Source organism: Elephas maximus, chromosome 5, assembly GCF_024166365.1.
Source record: "Elephas maximus indicus isolate mEleMax1 chromosome 5, mEleMax1 primary haplotype, whole genome shotgun sequence".
NCBI classification, from domain to species: domain Eukaryota; kingdom Metazoa; phylum Chordata; class Mammalia; order Proboscidea; family Elephantidae; genus Elephas; species Elephas maximus.
The window spans coordinates 18,926,937-18,940,911 of record NC_064823.1 but is presented as its reverse complement, the minus strand read 5'-3'; positions in this window follow the sequence as shown (position 1 = coordinate 18,940,911).

Below are 13,975 nucleotides of genomic sequence, written 5' to 3'. Positions count from 1 at the left end.
GTGTTTGATTTGTTTTCCCTGATTTCTCTGTTATTGATTTCTACTTTTATGGCCTTATGGTCATAGAAGATGTTTTGTAATATTTCAATGTTTTGGATTCTGCTAAGGCTTACTTTATGACCTAATATGTGGTCTATTCTAGAGAATGTTCCATGTGCACTAGAAAAGAAATTACACTTGGTTGCTGTTGGATGGAATGTTCTGTATATGCCTACAAGGTCAAGTTGGTTGATTGTGGCATTTAGAGCTTCCGTGTCTTTATTGAGCTTCTTTCTGGATGTCCTGTCCTTCACCAAAAGTGGTGTGTTGAAGTCTCCTACTATTATTGTGGAGCTGTCTATCTCACTTTTCAGTGCTGATAGAGTTTGTTTTATTTATCTTGTAGCCCTGTCATTGGGTGCATAAATATTTAATATGGTTATATCTTCTTGGTGTATTGTCCCTTTAATCATTATTTAGTGTCCTTCCTTATCCTTTCTGATGGATTTAACTTTAAAGTCTATTTTGTCAGAAATTAATATTGTTACTCTCACTCTTTTTTGATTGTTGTTTGCTTGATATATTTTTTTCCATCCTTTTAGTTTGTGTCTCTAAGCCTAAGGTGTGTCTCTTGTAGGCAGCATATAGGCAGATCCTGTTTTTTAATCCATTCTGCCATTCTCTGTCTCTTTATTGGTGCATTTAGTCCATTCACTTTCAGCGTAATTATTGATAGGTATGAATTTAGTGCTATCATTTTGATGTCTTTTTTTTGTTTGTTGTTGACAGTTTCTTTTTACCACTTAATTTTTTGTGCTGAGTAGTTTATATATTGTCTTTTCCTCGTATTCCTTTTTGCTGATTTTGTTTCTTCTGAGTCTCTATTTTTATCTCGTATTTTATTTTGATGTATAGGGTAGTTTGTCTCCTTAGTGCTTACCTTAATATTTACCCGTTTTTCTAAATTTAAACTTAACTTTTATTTCTTTGTATCGCCTTGTCTTCCTCTCCATATGAGAAATCTATGACTACATTTCTTAGTCCTTTCTTATCATTTTAATGTAGTCTTCTTTAACATGATACCACCACTGTTTCCCCATTTTGAACATTTTTTATCTTGATTTATTTTTGTGCTTTCCCTGTTTGTGTTGCCATCTGATTGCTCTGTCCAGTGTTCTAGTCTTGGGTCGATACCTGATATTATTGGGTTCCTAACCAAAGAACTTCCTTTAGTATTTCTTGCAGTTTTGGTTTGGTTTTCACACGTTCCCTAAACTTCTTTTAATCTGGAAATGTCCTAATTTCGCCTTCATATTTGAGAGAGAGTTTTGCTGGATATAAGATTCTTGGCTGGCAATTTTTTGCCTTCAATTTTTTATATGTCATCCCATTGGCTTCTTGCCTGCATGGTTTCTGCCAAGTAGTCTGAGCTTATTCTTGTTGACTCTCCTTTCTAGGTGACTTTTCATTTATCCCTAGCTGCTCTTAAAATTCTCTCTTTATCTCTGGTTTTGGCAAGTGTGATTATAATATGTCTTGGTGACTTTCTTTTAAAATCTACCTCATGTGGCATTTGATGAGCATCTTGGGTAGATATCTTCTCATTTTTCATGATATTGGGGAAGTTTTCTGCCAACAAATCTTCAAAAAATTCTCTCTGTATTTTCTGTTCTCCCTCTCTGTTCTGGTGCTCCAATCACTCATTGGTTATTTCTCTTGATAGAGTCCCATGTGATTCTTATGTTTTCTTCATTTTTTTTAATTCTTTTATCTGATTTTTCTTATATATTGGTGCCATGTTCTTTATAAGTTCACAAATTCTGCCTTCCATTTGCTCAATTTTGCTCCTCTGACTTTCTATTGAGTTGTTTAATTCTGTAATTTTGTTAGTTTTCTGAATGTGTTATTGCTTTCTGTGTATTTTTCCAGCTTACTAAATTTTTCATTATGTTCCTGAATAACCTTTTTAATTCCTTCAGCTGCTTTATCTGTGTGTTCCTTAGCTTGTTCTGCATATTGCCTGATTTCCTTCCTGATGTCTTGAAGGGTTCTGTATATTAATCTTTTGTATTCTGCTCATGTAATTCCAGGAAGCCACTTTCATCTAGAAGATCCTTGATTCTTTGTTTTGAGAGCTTGCTGAGGCAATCATTGCCCATTTCTTTATGTGACTTGATATTGACTGGTGTCTGCAAGTCATCTATAAGCTATTGTATTTATTTTATGTTTGCTTACTGTATCATAACTGTTTTGTTTTGATATGCTCAAATGGGTTGCTTGAGTGAGTTATCTTGATTATTTTCAGCTTTGGAGCTCTGACTTCCTGTTGCCAGATGGCTAGAGTTGTTATCAGGTATATCAGTCTAGGAGTCCATTCACTTTTCTTGTATGAATTCAGCTCAGGTGTTCAGATAGCTGATCATCAAGCCTGTGGTACAGGCTCTGTCCTATAGTCTTAGAGTGGCAGGGGTGCTGGTGTAGGTACCGGTATCTGGTTGTAGCAGGGGGCTCACGATCTGAACAAGGCAGGGAGATGAGAATCATCCCCCACGTGTCTGTGAGGAAAGCATGTCCCTGTTTCCTAGAGTGTACAGCTCGCTGGGTTCTGCAGATGGACCATGGGCACCCATTGTTTTTGGTTGTAAGGACTGGGAGGTACCAGTTATCCTTGGATGCCTGTCATGGGCAGCAGAGTGACCTGAGTGGAGCTACCAGTCCTTAGGCCCCTGATGTGGGCAGGTGAGGACCCTGTTTAATAGGCAAAGCAGTGTCAAACATTAAACACCCACCTCTCCACTGCACAGCTGAAACAGTTGTAGTTTGTAAACAAGGGCCTATTCTCCTAAAATAGGCCCACATGGGTCCATGCAGGGGGAAAGGTACTCAAAGTCCGTGGACCATTTATGCCTGCATAGGAGCCACTTCTGTCCTGAGCTCCTCGGGTTAGAGGAGCTGGCAAAGTATCTTTACCCCAATTGTGAATTTATTCCTTCCTCAAGGCTGGGAGGATGGCTCTAGTTGCTCAACAGGGCCTATCTCAGGTCCAGTGAAATCAACAGCCACTGAAGCCAGCGTGGGGGTGGGAAGCTCAGTAAAATAAAAACAAGTACTAGCTTTTGCCGAAAGTGTTGTTCTTCTGTGGTTGCAGAGGTGTGAGTAGGCTGTGTGGCTGGCTGCTTCTCCCTGAGGAAACTGAAACTGAATGCTACTACCAGCCCACTGCAGCCGCTCCTGGGAATGGTGCTTGAGGGCTCCCAGTGATTCAGGTCCGGTAACTCCTCTCTATTTCTGAACCGTCTCTTTATCCCCCGGGGCTCAGTTCATTTTCTAACTTTTTCTTTGATGTTCAGTGCTCCTAGTTTGTCATAAATATACTCATTTCACTTGTTTTTTTGGGTCTTTGTTGTAAGAGTGCTCGCCGGAAGCGTCCGTCTATTCTGCCATCTTGGCCCTGCCTCCTCTTGTTTTTTTAACTTGCCTTAATTTTATTACTTAAGTAGTTGTACACAATGTGTTCTTCATCACCAGACTGAGCCAGGTCCCATGCAGATCCACATGCAGGTCACTGCCATGCATTGAGATTTATAGTCCATGAGTAAATATTTCTAAGCAGCTTTTCCTTAAATTACTTATGGTTCAGCTTTAAAGTATTTCATCCTCATGAACTTTATTTATGTGATATTTATTGTTCTTATTTACTACTAGATATATGCAAATCCTGGAATTTAAGTAATTTGGCTGTCCTTCAGGCAGAGAGTTCAAATTTATCTGCTGTAGCTCCATGTTACCTCCAAGAAATGCCTTTGTTTCCCATTAGGTCTGAAATTGTTATAGCTGTTAGGTACCTTTGAGTCAGTTCTGACTCATAGTGACCTCATGTACAACAGAACAAAACACTGCTCCATCCTGTACCATCCTCACAATTGTTGTTATGCTTGAGCCTATTATTGCAGCCACAGTGTCTATCCATCTCCTTGAGGGTCTTTCTGTTTTCTGCTGACACCCTACAGAGCATGATGTCCTTTTCCAGAGACTGATCCCTCTGGATAACATGTCCAAAGTATGTGAGACATAGTCTTGCCATCCTTGTTTCTAAGGAGCATTCTGCCTGTACTTCATCCAAGATAGATTGTTTTCCTTCCATGGTATATTCAATATCCTTCCCCAACACCATAATTCAAAGGTGTCAACTCTTCTTTGGTCTTCCTTAATCATTGTCCAGCTTTTGCATTCATTTGAGGTGATTGAAAAAACTGAGAAATGGGTCAGGTGCACCTTAGTCTTCAAGGTGACATCTTGACTTTAACACTTAAAAGAGATCTTTTGCAGCAGATTTGCCCAATGTAATGGATTCTTTGATTTCTTGACTGCCACCTCCATGGGTTTTGATTGTGGATTCAAGTAAAATGAAATCCTTGACAACTTCAATCTTTTCTCCATTTATCAGGATGTTGCTTATTGGTCCAGTTGTGAGGGTTTTTGTTTTCTTTATGTTGAGGTGTAATCCATACTGAAGGCTAGAGTCTTTGATCTTCATTGGTAAGTACTTCAAATCCTCTTCACTTTCAGCAAGCATGGTTGTGTCATTCGCATAGCACAGGTGAGTCTTCCTTCAATCCTGATGCTCTGCTCTTCCTCATATAGTCCAGTCTCTTGGATTATTTCCTTAGCATACAGATTGAATAAGTATGGTGAAAGGATGGATCCCTGACTCACACATTTCCTTAATTTAAACCACATAATATCTCCTTGTTCTGCTCAAACAAGTGCCTTTTGATCTATGTACTGGTTCCTCATAAGCACAATTAAGTGTTCAGAAATTCCCATTCTTCACGATATTATCCGTAATTTGTTATGATCCACACATGTTGAATGCCTTTGCATAGTCAATAAAACACAGGTAAATATCTCTCTACTATTCTCTCCTTTCAGCCTGGATTCATCTGACATCAGCATGATGTCCCATGTTCAGTGTCCTCTTCTGAATCTGGCTTGAATTTCTGGCAGTTCCCTGTTGGTATAATGCCGTATCCACTTTTGAATGATCTCCAGCACAATTTTACTTGCATGTAATGCTAATGATATTGTTAGATAATTTCCATATTTGGTTGGATCACCTTTCTTTGGAATAGGCATAAATATGTGTGTCTTCCAGTCACTTGGCCAGGTGTCTTTCTTCCAAATTTCTCAGCATAAACAAGTGAGTACTTCCAATGCGGCATTCATTTGTTGAAAACTGTCAATTTGTGAAGCCTTGTTTTTCACCAATGCCTTCACTGTAGCTTGGACCTCTTCTTTCAGTACCATTGGTTCTTGATGATATGCTGCCTCCTGAAATGGTTAAATGTTGACCAATTCTTTTGGTACAGCGACTCTGTGTATTACTTCCATCTTCTTTTGATGCTTCCTGTGCCATTCAGTATTTTCCCCAAGTTTAATATTTTTACCAACTTCTGCAGTCTGAAATTGATCAAACATGCAACTAGGATGCATCGATAATTACTAGGGCTTGGATTGTAAAAGTTGGAAACAAAGAACACGGATCAGTAGTTGGAAAATATGGCCTTGGTGAGAAATTATCTCAGAGATAGCATGATAGAATTCTGCAAGATAACCACTTCTTCATTGAAAATACCTTTTATCAATGCATAAACAGCAACTATACACATGAACCTCACCAGATGGAATACACAGGAATCAAGTCAACTATATCTGTGGAAAGAGACAACCGAAAAACTCAGTATTGTCAGTCATAACAAGGCCAGGGGCCATGTGTGGAAGAGACCATAAACTGCTCTTATGGAAGTTCAAGTTGAAGCTGAAGAAAATCAGAGCAAGTCCATGAAAGCCAAAGTACGACCTTGAGTATATCCTACCTGAATTTAGAGACCATCTCAAGAATAGATAAAAAATATTGAACACTAATGATTGAAGATCAGACATGTTGTGGAATGACATCAAGGACATCATACAAGAAGAAAACAAGAGGTCATTAAAAAGATAGGAAAGAAAGAATAGACCAAAATGGATGTCAGAAGAGACTCTGAAACTTGCCCTAGAATGTCCAGTAGCTAAAGCAAAAGGAAAAAGTGATGAAGAAAAAGAGCTGACCAGAATATTTCAAAGGGTGGTTCAAGAAGTCAAAATAAAATATCATAGTGACATGTTCAAAGACCTGGAGTTAGAAAACCAAAAGGGAAGATCATGCTCAGCATTTCTCAAGCTGAAAAAACTGAAGAAAAAATTCAAGCCTCAAGTTGCAATACTGAAGGTCTGAAATTAGGGAACTTAATAAATATTCTGGATTTTTATGGATAAAAATCGTACACACACACACATATATATATACTTCTGGTTGAAGATAAAGCATGGAGCATATGAAAATTGACCATTCTACTCCTAAAACATAGAAATGATACAAATAAATGATTACTTTTTAAAATATTAAAGTATAGAGGCAAGTACATAAGCTAAACAGCTAAATATCTGTATAATAGAAAATGATAACTTAGAAGAATAAAAAAGAGGAAAGTAATTTAATAAAAAAGAGGAAAGTAATTTAATATTCACAGTAGGATGCATGTAGTCTATGAATATGGAGTCAAATACAGGCTATGGCATTGAAAGGGGCTGTAGGCTAGACCAGAAGTCCCTGGGTGGTGTAAATAGTTAAGTGCTCAACTATTAACCAAAAGGTTGGCAGTTCAAATGCACCCAGAGGTGTCTTGTAAGACAGACCTGGTGATCTTGTCCTGAAAAGTCACACCCTCGAAAATCCGATGGAGTAGTAGTACTCTGCACACATCGGGTCACCATGAGTTGGAATCAGCTTGACTGCAACTAACAACAGCAATAATGGAATGATTCCCTATATAAAGCTGGAAACCAACTGTACCTACCCATAGCCTAGTGCAGACACAAAGGCTTTAGAATGGGCATAAAGTTTTGTCTCTACCATCTTAACAAAGGGGAATCCTTTATTATACTTTTCAAGTATAATCCAATTATTTGGTCACGTGACCTGATTCCTTCAAATTAAGTAATTTTTTAAGCAGTTGGAAAAGTTGAGTAGCTACTGGTATAAAATGCAACTCAGAATTAATTACCATACTTTTACTTATTTGTATTTTTAGAATTTAGTGATTATTAGGCAATATTTATGAATCCAGAGGTGGCAAAATCAGTTAAGCACTCAGCTACTCACCAAAAGGCTGGCAGTTTGAACCCACCCAAATGAACTTCGGAATCAAGGCCTGGCACTCTGCTTCCAAAACATCACAGCCTTGGAAATTCCACGGAGTGCAGTTCTACTCTGCACACATGAAGTCCTCATAAGTCGGAATCAACTTTATAGCAACTGGTTTGGTTTGGTTTTAGGCTACATTTCGGATCAATATTTAAAATATATGTGTCAGTATTGTACCTTTCCCCTTTTCAATCTATATGCTGAACAAATATCCATGAAGCTGGACTATGTGAAGAAGAACAAAGCATCAAGCTTGGAAGAAAACTCATAAACAACCTGAAATATGCAAATGACACAAACTTGCTTGCGAAAAATGATAACTTTAAGCACTTACTCATGAAGGTCAAAGACTACAGCCTTCAGTATGATTACACCTGAACGTGATGAAAACAAAAATCTTCACAATTGGACTAATAAACAATATCACAATAAATGGGGAAAAATGAAGCTGTCAATGGTTTCATTTTATTTAAGTCAACAATCAACAACCACGGAAGCAATAATCGAGAAATCAAACAACATATTGCATTCGGCATATCTGCTGCAAAAGATTCTTTAAAGTTTTAAAAAGCAAAGATGTCACTTTGATGACTAAGGTCAGCCTGACCCAGCCATGGTCTTTTCACTTGCCTCATATGCATGTTAAAGCTGGACGATAAAAAAGGAGAAAAGAAAAAGAATTCATGCATTCGAACTGTGGTGTCGTCAAAGAATACTGAATATACCGTGGACTGCCAGGAGAATGAACAAATCGGTCCTAGAAGAAATACAACCAGAATGCACCTTAAAAGCAAGAATGACAAGACTTCAGCTTGCTTACTTTGAACACATCATCAGGAAAGACGAGTTGCTAGAAAATATCATGTATTGTAAAGTCGTGGGTCAGAGAAAACTAGCGACATTGTCAATGAGATGGATCGACACAGTAGCCACGACGATGGACTCACACACCAACAATCGCGAAGATGGCTCGGGACTTGGCATCATTTTGTTCTGCTGTACATAGGGTGACCATGAGTCGGAGCCGGCACGACAGTAGCTAACAACGACAGTAGTATAACAATTCAATTGGTGATTGTGGGAGTTGAGTACACTATCCTGCAAAATTTGAAGTCACTTCAGCATAAATTAAGGAAAATATATCTATAATTACCATGGAAAGAAACAAGAATATTCTATTTGGGTACAGATCCTCCGAGAGAGAGACAACATGATGATACATGTGGCTAAAGCCATTAATCACTGCAAATGGCAGTACAAAAGTAATTTTACTTACATGTTGGATTTCAGGTCTGCTAAAATATGACAGGATTAAAATAAAAAAAGAAAATGTACAAAAACTTTTAATGAGACCCTATAAATTAGGAAATACACATTAAAGAAAAAAGTCAAGGAAATTTAATTACATAATTAATAGACATTTTTTAATAAGATTAGATGAAAAGAAGAGAAATCATTTCAAAGACAGAACATGCAGAAACTGATGTAAAAACAGTTTTCCGGTCATTAAACTATTTTTTGATGAAAATGTAAAAGATGACAAAACTACATCAAGATCAAGTTACTTGAAGAAATATCATCCCCAAAGGCTTTGGTTTTCTTTTGTAGCTTGGTATATTTCCACAAAGAAGTAGCAGAAGTTCAGACATATGAGGTACATTTTTTAAAGCACAGTCAAGTCAACCGCATTTACCACTGAGAAAGTCAACACCTAAGATACAGAGCAACTGGGAAATGAAATTCCATCATTTGTGTTTGCTTTTAATACAGCCTGGTAAGAGGAACACACACATACATAACCGAGTTTATTCCCATTGTGGAAGTACAGTACATTTTCAGAAATGGTGTTTGAACCTTTTCCTGCTTTTGCTTTCTCTTTTGCTATAAATAGCTCAGCCGGGAATCATGTGATCATTTCAGCCAATGAATGAGGAAGCATCTGTTTATTGAAAATGTTGACAATGAGGGAACAAGAGGTAATGAATTGTAGACATTTCTGTGGCAGCGTGAAATAAGGCGTGGCGGGGTGGCAATGGGCTGAAGGGGCTGTCTGCTCCAGGTGCAAGCAATAAAGGAGTGAATTGTTTGTAAAGAAATTAAAAATTACAACAATGAAATTTGGCCAGCTTATTATTATTATCATATGTCCACAATTCAAAACAAGGTCAATGATAGAACTCCTCGCCCCCCCCAAAAAATTTTTTTTTGTTTGTCTAAGTAACGGATTGGCAAACTTTTTTTGAATACATCCAGATAGTATTTTTAGCTTTTCATTACATAAGGTCTCTGTCACAACTGCTCAACTCTGCCGTTACAGTAGAAAAGTAGAAATAGATGTACACAAATGTGTGAATAGTTTGTGTTCCAATAAAACTTTATTTATGAACACTAAAATTTGATTTTCATGTTATAAAATATCATTCTTATTTTTATTTTTTTCAACCATTCGTAGCTTACTAGCTGCTAAAAAACAGATGCAGGATTGAATTTGCCCGGCAAGCTGTAGTTTGTATATCTCTGCTCAGTTCTAAACAATTGTTGTTGTTACTGTTGAGTTTTAATAATATACATGTAAGCCCCAAATTAACATATGTTTATTATTTACCTTTACCTTTAACAAACAAAGTATTCTACAAGGAAGTTAATTTGGAAAACTCTGTGTAACCCAAGTAGCCCCAACACAAGGGGACTCAGCTGCCCCATCTACCACATTATTTCGAGAGTAAATTGGTAATAATTTGAAATGAACTCCAGCTCCTGCGGTTCAACATGTTATTGCATCTGTAAGTCCAAATAAATAAGGATAGCAGAGATTGTAATGGTAAAGAGGCAGAATTGAGTTACTTCAATATTGTCATTCTATGTGGAAATCATTCTTTGAATTTTGCAGCCTTCATCTTTGAAGGCATTTCTTCATGCATTATTTTTCTATTTTCCAAAAAATACATTAATGAAGCTCCATTTATTATTTTGTATTTTGCTATTCATGATTTTGTTGTTATATAAGATAATCCATTATTAAAAGGTAGGCATGATAGCCTTGTTCCTGCATTTTCTTCTAACAATTTTATGGTTCTAATTTTCATATCTAGGTCCTTAATCCATTATGAATTTGTTTTTGTGTGTGGTGTGAGGCATGGATCCTCTACCATTTTTCTGCAAGCAGAAATCCAGTTTTCCCAACCTCGTTTGTTGCAGAGACTCTTCTTCCCACATTGAATGGACTTAGCACCCTGTCAAAATCAGCTGACCATAGATAGATGTGTGGGTTTATTTCTGGACTCTCAATTCTATTGGCCTATGTGCCCATTATTATACCAGTACCAGGCTGTTTTGATTATTGTAGCTATACAATATGTTTTGAAATGAGGAAACGCGAGTCTTCCTACTTTGTTCTCCTTCAAAATTGCTTTAGCTATTCAGGACGGCTGACAATTCTGTATACAGTTGAGGGTTGGTTTTTACTTTTCTAGAAGAAGGCTGTTGGAATTTTGATCTGGATTGTGCTGAATCTGTAGATCACTTTGAGTAGAATTGACATCTTAAAAATATTAACTCTTCCAATCCATGAACATGAAATATTTTTCTATTTATTTGTCTTTAATCTCTTTATTCAGTATTTTATAATTTTCATTGTAAAAGTCTTTCACATCTCTGGTTAAATTTTACTTTTTTTTCATCAAAAGACATTACCAAAAAAAAAAAAAGAAAAACTACCAATTGGGAGAATATCTTTGGAAGCAATATATCCAATAACAATCTAACAACTCAAATATATGTAAAATTTTGATAGCGAACAACAAAAAGACAAATAACCCAATCAAAAAATGGGCAAAGGACTTGAATAGACATTTCACCAAAGAGAATATTTAAATGGCCACCAAATACATAAAAAGATGCTGAACACATTTGCCATCAGAGAGATGCAACTCAAAACTAAAACAAGATACCATTTCACTCCAACTAGAATGAATGAGATTAAAGAGACAAAGAAAAAACGGAAAATAACAAAAGTTGTTGAGAATGTGGGGAAATTTGAACCCTTGTCCACTGTTGGTGGGAATGCAAAATGGTAGAGCTTTCGTGGAAAACAATGTGGCAGTTCCTCCAAAAACTAAAAAATAGAACTACCATATGACCCAGCAATTCTAGTGCTAGTAATATGCCCAAGAGATTTCAAAGCTGTGATGCAAAAAGACATATTTACACCAATGATCATTGCAGCATTATTCACAATACCCAAAAGGTGGTAATAATCTAAATGCTCAAACAAAATATGGTCCATACATACAGTGGAATACTAAGCCAGAAAGAGAAATGAAGCCCTAATACATGCTCCAACATGAATGGAACGTAAAGACATTATGTTGAGTGAAATAAGTCAATCACAAAAGGAGAAGTATTATATAACCTCACTTATATAAAAAGACAAGAACAACAGATGTATCAAGACCAAAGGTTATAGTGGTTACCAGGGCTGGAAGGGAGAAAGGGGGAATTACTGCTTATGGATCACTCTGTTTGTTTATGGTAATGGAAAATTCACATTGATTAAGGGTGAGTTGCACAGCCAATTAATGTAATTGATGACAATAAGCTGTACACCTGTAAAAAGTTGAATTGGCAAAAATATACAGATATATTTACAACAACAAAAAGAGCAGCTGCTGAGGTTGCTGATGTACAACCAAACATCTACGGGATTTAGTTCATTGGTTTGGCAGTTTAGCATCATGGTTTCATGCAACATCCCAGTTAGTTGGCTTAATAATGTGCTCAGTGCTTCTGTTCTACCTCCTAATTTGTTATGTAGTGCCTGGGGTCTTAAAAGCTTGCAAACATCCATCCAAGGTACAACAATTGGCCTGGAGCAGCAGAAGAAGGAGAGTTAGGAACAGGAAGAAAAATATGGAATGTATGGCTAATGCCTCCATGAATAACTGCCTTTTTTGTCATGAAACTAGAAGAACAGCATGGTGTTCAGCTACCATTAATGATTGTTTTGATTAAAGATTCTTTAGAAGAATCCTGATCAAAAGGGGGGAAATGTAGAATATAAGTTCAAATTCTCATGGACTCCAGGCTTTCTGGAGGCATTGAGGGTGGATGAACCCCCAAAACTATTGCCCTGAGATAATCTTTAAACCTTAAACCTAAATTATCCCCTGGAGCCTTCTTGGAACCAAACAATAATTTAGCTTAATTAGTAAAGAACATTGAGCATTGTGCTCTTGTAAAGAGCTGTCTATATGGGATCAAATTGACAGCAGCGACTCAGCAGTTTAGATGGGAAGGTTAGGGTGCAGTGAGTTCATGTTAATGGGGGAGGAAGAATTAGGAAAAGAAAGGTGAGAATAGTTGCACAATGTAAAGAATGTAATCAATGTCATTGAATTGTGCATGTAGAAATTGTTGAATTGTGTATGTTCTACAGCTCATATTTTCAACAACAAAAATAATTTTTAAAAAGTATTAATCCATTGCTGCTTTGTTTTCCTACTTTTTTTACTGGCATGATAATATATACGTATTTCTGTCTGCATTTCTTTTTTCAGTCATTATTACAATAATTATTTGTTTCATTTCATGATTATTAATGAGAATAATGTCATGTAGAGAAGGGGATGTTATAAAAATAACTCACTTTGGGGGCTGTATATATTAAATTCAACATTGTTCCACAGGTTTATTAAGCAATCCGAGAAATCAATAATTTGCTAATACTATATTTGAGCATTGTCAAATCTACTAGAATAAAAAAAAAATCAAACTGTATGATGATGAAGTCAGGGAAACAAATATTGAAATTTCAAAGGACTAATCAAACTAATCAGATAAAATAACAGGTATGAATAATAAGCAAGCTGCAATCAAGGTAAAAGGGCATAGCTTAGGAAATAGAGCTATGAGGACATGATGAACTTGGACTAATTATACCTAATACAAAAGTGCCTTTCCTCACAAAATGTTAGTTTCTTCTATATCTAGTCATTTTCAAGGATGATCAAAAAGTCCTAGGGAAGATCACCCCCACCTATTTTGTCTTTTGAAAAAAAAAAAAATCAATACAAGCTTATGCAAGTCTGGTTTTCAACCAGAAGAAAAAGTGAGTGAGGATGAAATGATAGAGAGAGAAGAAAGGAAAAGAAAACAGAATTAGATTACCTCATTGTATCTCAGCTGCGAAATATGTTGTATGCAGAACTTAAGATTCCATTATTGTCAGAGCAAAAAAATCCTTTTTTTTTTTTTTTAATCTTGGCTTTGCATGTGTATTGTCCTTGACAATAAATACATATATTGTTTAAGATTTTCTAATTGTTTGTTAACAAATTTATGAGCCTCTTCCACCATTATGAAGCAGCTGTTTTACATGTGCCACTCACTGGTCGAACAGAAATCCAGAGAATTTTCATAGCAAGAGGTTCCCGTATCACCAGGACTGGGCTACAATGTTAAGAAAATCCTAGAGCTTTTTCCATCATGGAGAAGAAAAAAATGCAGAACATATGTAAGATATTTCTACTAAATCTCTTAAAATTATAGGTTTTGGAACATTTCTAAAAATCATGAATCCCTGGTATAACAAAAAGAACATTGAACTAATCAGGAAATCTGAGCTAAAATACCAGCAAGGCACCTCATCTCATCAAGCCACAGTTTCTTATAGTTGGCAAATGATACCTACATCTCTAGATTTTTTGTGAGGAAATGAATCTAAAGACAAAGAAAGATTGAACAAAAATAAAT